Here is a 7,611-nt window from a genome sequence, read left to right on the forward strand (position 1 = left end):
GGGAAGGGAAGGGAAGGGAAGGGAAGGGAAGGGAAGGGAAGGGAAGGGAAGGGAAGGGAAGGGAAGGGAGGAGGCCCACAAAAACCTTTAGTTCCAATATACTGGAGAATCTAATGTAAAGAAGCAGCTTTCCCCCATCTTTTCTATGCTAGAAGCAATTCTCATCCAATCAGATTTTCAGAAGCCAAGAACATCTCTCCAAACCCATCCAACTTTTGTACATTTTGTTCATGAGAATTCTGGCCACACAAATATAGATGAACTTATAAATTAGAATCTGAATTCTTGAATCTTGTGAGGAGAGGGCAGTACTTGATATGCATTAAAAACTCATTGAATGTTTGGGTTGGGAGTGACTTTAAAGCTCCTCTAGCTCCCACCCCTGCCATGGGTAGGGACACCTTCCACTCTCCATGTTGCTCCTCATCCAGCCTGACCTTGGACACTTCCAGGGATGGGGCAGCCACAGCTTCTCTGGGCACCCTGTGCCAGGGCCTCCCCACCCTCACAGTAAATAATTTCTTCCTAATATCCAATCTAAACCTACTTTCATTTTAAAGCCATTCCCCCATAATATCCAGACACAATTGTGGCTATGAAAAGAATTTCCTCATGTCGACAAATTCATGTCCTTAATCAGCCCCGTGTAAAGAAAGGATCAGTGAAAGCACTGTCCATGCTCAGAACTGTTTCTGACAGAAAATAATGAGATAAAGTCACTATTATTTCAAGACTGTTTCAAGATTTTCAGAGCAGTCTGCAGATGATATGAACACAGAGGAATCAGTCAGTCTGCATTTAAAAAGTAATTACTGATATTAATGTCTACTTAGCTGCATTAGGAAAATAAATGTAATGGCTTTTCCTGCCAGGAGGATGCTTCAGATGATGGATCACTTTGCTGATGTGACTAAACACCTTTCTGATATTGACTGACAAAGAGAAGGAGACAAAACATAAGAAAACTCTTCAGACTGCTATAAAACATCCAGGGAGGGAGTTCAGGGATGTGGAAACATAGAGCAGAATTTGTACCTTCAGAACTGACACAAAGAGCACTTGTGAAATGGCCAAGTCTTGTCAGCAAGAGCTGACAGGCAAAGAAAAGGAGTTGTTTTTTTATCTTGCAGGTGTCTGCAGATCCACATGTCCTAGAACAGACAGATGCAGGAGTGGGATAAATTTGCTTACACTGGTTTCTGCAATATAGTGGATTTCCTAATGTGTTTCATCTCACTCTGAAATAGATAGGTACACTTTTTTTCGCTAAGATCCTCAGCCTTATTAACTTGATTTAAATCACTTCCAAGGATGCCTGGGGTGATTTGCTGAGAAGTTTACCCTGAAGTCATCTAAAGCAGGATAAGGTGACTCCAGACACAGACTACAAATGCATTTAGTGTTTGAACACAGGTTTATTATCCTTGGTCACTAAATGGCCATGGACTCACTGTACAAAACTGATTTGCAGGAGAACCAGAATGGGAGTTTCTGGGGCACTGCTGTTGGGGTTTTTTTTTGTTTGGTTTTGTGGGAGTTTATTAATTAGACGGCATAGTTTCTGGTTCTTTTGATGTCACTGCTTAAAAACAGTGTCTTGCTGGTTTCTTTACATCTTTATTCTTCAGACTCCTCTCTCTACCACCTCTTCACTATTTGGGATGCAAACCTGTCAAGTTAAGAATATTTTGTAGAGCAGAATCTTCATTCAATATCCGATGCTTTAATAACAAATTTATTTTATATTTCTTTATAGCTTCCTTTTGGTAAGTGGGTCTGCAGGTGATTTGTTTTGTGACTAATTCTGATGCTCCTAGAGCAAACTGTGCCCTGGGTGGTGGAATTGAGGAAGCCCTGATTTGATTATCTGCTCAGAGAACAGGGGTGGGAGGTCCTGTTTTTGCATTCTCAGATGTTTAATGTGAAGCTGCAAATTCTGAAGCTTCAGGAACCTTTATAACATCTCTTTCTTGTGTAGATTCCATGTGTCTGAAAGGTGATGAGCTCATATCACAGATCCTGGTTTCTATTAAACTTCTGACAGCTTGGTAACTTTGAGACCTCTCCCTATGATCAGACCTGATCAGAATCAGATGGATTCTGTCCAAAAATGGGAAAGATCATCAGAGAAACACACAGAGCGTGGAACACAAATTTTGCTTCTTAAAGAAAGCATGCAAAAACTGTCAGTCCTTTTCAGAGACATTCTTGGCCAGTGTCCACCCCAGTAATTTTTTTTCATACTTTTTCTGGTTTAAAACAGCTGATCTTTATGAAATTACACTGAAGAGGTCTGGAAAACTCTGCTACCCTGGGCAAAAGAAGTTGCTATAATTTATAATCCTCTCAGGATCATAATTCCAGTCTTTTAGATGCACAGAAGAAGGTGCCTTGCCTCTGAGGTGGAGAATACATTAGCTGTTATCATCCCTCTAGCTTTAGAACAGGCAGACTGCAATTAAAAGCAATGCAGGATATAGAAATTAGAATTTCTTTTTAAGCTTGTTTTAGCTTCTATCAGGCAAAGCTCTCAGATGCTGGGGGAATATTTGCCAAGATGTCTCTTGGGGACCAATTTGCAAATCAATAGGGATGCTGGTGGCATACACCTGTATGCTTCTATTATCCAGCCCCTACAGTGCAGGTCTGCTTGGCAGAATGCAATTTGAGTGCCACAGGTTTGCTATGAATCAACAGGAAAAAATGGATTGTTATGCACTAATTCCTCAGGTCCCAATTATCTGACCCTAGTGCTCTGAAAAAATAGAGAAAACGGAAGACTGAGACAGAGATATGCAAGGAGATGTAGGGGAAATAAATGAGTATGCAAAAAAGTGTGGTTTTATACAAGGCTAGAGTATGATATTAGGTGGTTGTAGTGGCTGGGTTTGGAAGGTGGGAGCTCTGTTCACAGTAGGATAATGATAATATGTCTTTCATTCCCATAATAATTCAGTCAGCTTCCCATCTTCTGAGATCCTGATTTCAGGATTGGATTTATATTTTATCCTATAGAAAACCTAGGGAAATGGCTGTCTAAAAATTACATGGAAGTCAAATCTTAAATTCTCCTGTTCTTTGTGAGTAGTAAGGAAGATTTGCTTCCCCACCTACCATAGTATTCCAAAATTTTTGTAATACCTGGAAAGACCAGGTATATATCCATTGGGAATAAATATGACTGAAGTTTTACTGAGATATCTGAACAGCGGAGATGTCACACAAGATTAGTTTTGATACTGTCCTTTTTTTATCCAGGTTCCCTATTTTGCCTCACTGAACACCTTATAAAAGTGTTATTGGATTTCAACCAGCTTTGAGTCAGGAATAGAGATTTCAGGGGTAATTAAATTCCTACATGATTCCTAAGAGCCTATTTAGAGATGCCCAAACTGATGTTTTCCCTGGAAGTCTGGCAGAACTCAGTGGCGCATCATGTCCAGCCAGGAAAAATGATGGGCACATATGTTAAGTGTTGTAGCGTGTTTATTTTGCTAAAGTTCGTTAAAGCTTGTCTATATGTTCTTGTTTTCCCCCGTTGATTATACTGGTATGCTCCTAGTTGTCAGTTATGTAAACTCCTATTTTTCTTGAATGTTCCCTGCCAGTCACCTTAGCCCTGCCCCTACTCCCTATCCATCATTGTAAACCCCACCCCTTCTTCCAGACTCTTCTGTATCAATCATTTGTCCCTTGAGGCCCCACTGGTTAGTGTATCTTGTTCCCTCCCTCTGGGTATCCCTATTGGTCCTGAATTTGTTATCCCCTCCCCTGACTCCTGCCCTCGGGATTCCCAATTGTTCCACGGTTTGTATCCTCCCCTGGAGACTGAGCTGTAGTTAATTTCCTGCACAGCAGTGCTGGGGGTTGTCTCAGACCTGTTCCCTTCCAGTATGAATTTTTTGCTTTTCTGACCTAATTAAACCATTCCTGGGAACTTCAATCCAAGAGAGACTCCTTTACTTTCTTGCCTCCACCCCTGACGCCGTACACCACAGAGCTTGGGGTGGCCCAAGACCCTGGAGGTTTCAGTGTGGGAAAAGCCAACACACTAGTGATTCCCCACTCTTGGTGCCTGCCTGTGCAGGAGTGTGAAAGAACCCCCTAGAGCTGGATGGAACTCTGGTGCAGTGCCTTCTCAGTTAAGACGACAGACTTCCTTATTTTCATTTCTCTCCTCACAGGTTGCTGATGCTGCTGATGGAGGTGCTCCACAAAGGCCTCATCCTGCACATGCTGTGGAGGGAGCATCAGGAAGGTGCAATTAGCATGGGTAATTAAGGATTTTTTTCCTCCATAAAAATACCTACACATAATCCAGCTGACCTTTTTAACATCACAATCACTTTTCTAGAGTTGTTTTTATGGATGTGCTTCAGTTTGGGACCCAGCTGTTTTGGGCAGTGTTGCAACACATGGAGCACCGATGGACTCCAACCTCCTCGTCTCAATTGCTCTGCCCATATCCTCCAAAGGCAGCCTCTTAATGTACAATTCCCTTCTAAAATTATGTATCTTACTCTCTTTTCAAAGATAGCTGTTGAATGACCATGGTTTACTTAGGAGGATTAAAGAAAATTTTATATATGTACCTGAAACTCTCTCTTCTGACACATTTGTTTGTCAGCACTCAGAGAGCAGTCAACTACAAAGATAATTTTGGAGTGACTGAAAAATATTTTACCTTTGTAAAGAATAGCTGATCTTCGATGCTTACTTAGTATTTCTTTTGATCATAAAATGTCTGTGGCCAGAACTTGTTAAAAATCTTCAGAAGTCTGCATTCATAGATGCCAAGCCTATTATTCATATTTTTAAGTCTCTGAATTATCTCTCCATGAACTGCAGATACTGAGTCTAAGTTTTTTTTGTTCCCATTCAAGCACTGGAACCACTGTGGTTCTTGGAGATTTTAATTCTTTTTATGTTCCCAGAAGAATAATCCACTCTAAATCAATGTGTTTGCTCTAAATCAGAAGCCAGTGAGAGAAAGCCTCTTTTTGTGAGACAACCTCAGCTGTGCAGTGTGGCAGCCAAATGCCATTAGATACGCTCTGGTACCCTCTCCCATTAAACAGAAGCCGATGAAATGGGGATTATCTCCTCACCCAATGGTTAAAACCCACTGTTGGGTGAAGATACCAGTGACTCAAGAGCTCTTGGACACTTTTTCCCCAGCCTTTCCAGAGGAAATGTAGTGATACCTCAGTCACGAGGCTGTGAAAGTAGAGGATATGGATGTACAGTAATTAACAGGACAGTAATTAATAGCCTAAATCCAGGGTTCTATTGTAGCTTGCGGCCTTTTGGAGGATCCACCTTAATTTTAAACTCTTTGTGTTTCAAAAACTCAGCTTTTTAAGATGGGCCTGACAGATATGCCACAGGACATGAGAAATGTGGTTTTCTGGAATGGCAGGTGGAAAAAAGAATTAATCCTTTACACCATCTACAGTGACATTGCAGATGTGTGTAAGACCACTGAATTCCATCTGTTGGATCCACTCTGGATGTGGATTCAAAGCCAAACTCCTCCAACATCTGGCAGCTGTTTAGGGCCAACTTTGCTGAAGATTTTTACCAGTCGGTAGTTTAATGACCTCAGCAGGTGAAACGTGTCTCCCTGCCTTCTGCGGGCAGAGGTACCAGGAAAGTTTCACCCAGCCCTGCCATAAATTTTAACTCCCCAAGATCTTCGAGATGATCTTTATTAGCTAAAAAGTTTAAAAATATTTGTTTCCTTTGCAGACTCATCCCTAATGAATGATACAATAGCAGTATTATGGACAGGCCTGATTTTACACAACGCAGACTATTCCAAAATATGGGCAGATGACAAGAGAAATTGAAGAGCACTGATAGAAGCCCATGTTGTGCTTAGGAAAGCAGACTGTGAGACTAAAGAATTTGCCTGCAAAAATGGTGTAGAATGTGAGTGAAATCTTAATGTGTCAGGAATTCAGATACCAGGGTGATAAGCACAGTATAAAAATGGAACCACAGCACAAAAAAGTGTAGCTTTGCATGAATCACTGAAGTCTTCTACTAGACTTGCAAGCAAAACACGTATTAAAATGCATTGCAAAACACATATTAAACTGCATTGCAAAACTATCATTTGCACTAAAACGTACCAGATGAATTTGGCTGTTAGTTGTTGTAGATGCACTACAATGTACCAATTTCCCTTATATTTTGGAAATAATGAAAACTTAACCTTTTACTCTCTTGGCATTTTTATTTTATATCTTGCAATATGTCTTAAATATTCATTTTTATCCCCACCATCAACAAGAACACAAGACTGTGACCTTCTCAGATGAGAATTATGTATTTTTTTAATATTTTTTCTGCTGTTGAAAAATTTTTCTTGTTTTCCTTCCATGAAGGTTGTAGTTATAGCTTAGTCCTTTCATGCTAGTGCTGGCACTTGTAATGTGTGTCCCCTGAATTTATGTGAATCTAAATGAACAACTGCACTGAAGCATCTCATAAGCTTCTATATTTTCATTTTAGATTTACTACTGGTAATTACATGCTGTGCATATAACAGAGGATCTAAAATCAATTGTGCGCTTTACATTTTACTGGGTACTTATTAATTTCAGTATCTATCTCAATTTAATTGACATTTCCTGCACAAATAAATGAGGTTTTTTTTTCAGGATGCAGCAGTAATCCATTGGTGACATTTATGAATATACTTTTAAAAGACTGGTGATGCCAAAAAGTGAAAAAAAGAAAGGAAATATGGAGTGATTGATGAGGCACTCGTTGACTTTGAGAACTGACCTGTCCCCTAAATTTCTCATTTCCATTATTATTAATTTTGTATTTTTGCATTAGGAGTCCCAGAACAACATGCTTTTGAAATGCAGAAATGATGTTATTTTATCAGGGTGGGGAGTCCCCCTCTTTACTTTCCTTTTGCTGTGTTTGAAGAGCTTTGCTTGATGCTACAATGGAATTGCTGAAGTTCCTGATAAGTCAAGAGGAGGATGATGTGTTCCACCACATGACCAGGTGCTTTCTGTGGCAGTGTAAGGGACATCTGAAGATATCACACACTGGTGACCACTGTCCTGCACAGGAGACCCCAACAAATCCCACCCTGTGCTCGAGAGAGTTTTCCAAATACTTCTTGAGCTCTGCCAGGCTTGGTGCTGTGACCACTTCCCTGGGAAACTGTTCCAGTGCCCAGCCATTCTCTGGGTGAAGAAACTTTTTCTAATATTCAACCTAAACCTCCCCTGGCACAACTTCAGGGCTTTTCCTCATCCTCAGAGAGGAGATCAGTGCCTGCCCCTCCTCTTCCCTTTATGAGGATGTTGAAGACCACAAGGAGGTCTCCCCTCAGTCTCCTCCAGACTGAATAGACCATTTCAGCTGCTCCTTGTACAGTTTCCTCTCCAGAATCAGTTCTGAGTCTGCTCACAGTTTAACTCAGTGCCAGCTGTAGATGGGGTGACATTCCTCATTTCATTGTTGAGGTGTGTTCCTGTTTGCTGTCCCAGGGGGATGGATGGATCCATTTGAGTGTAGGTTTGGATTCATGTTTAATTGACATTGAGGACATAAACGTGATTAACAACATTAACAACAATACACCCC

Source organism: Parus major, chromosome 2, assembly GCF_001522545.3.
Source record: "Parus major isolate Abel chromosome 2, Parus_major1.1, whole genome shotgun sequence".
In the NCBI taxonomy this organism is placed as follows: Eukaryota; Metazoa; Chordata; class Aves; order Passeriformes; family Paridae; genus Parus; species Parus major.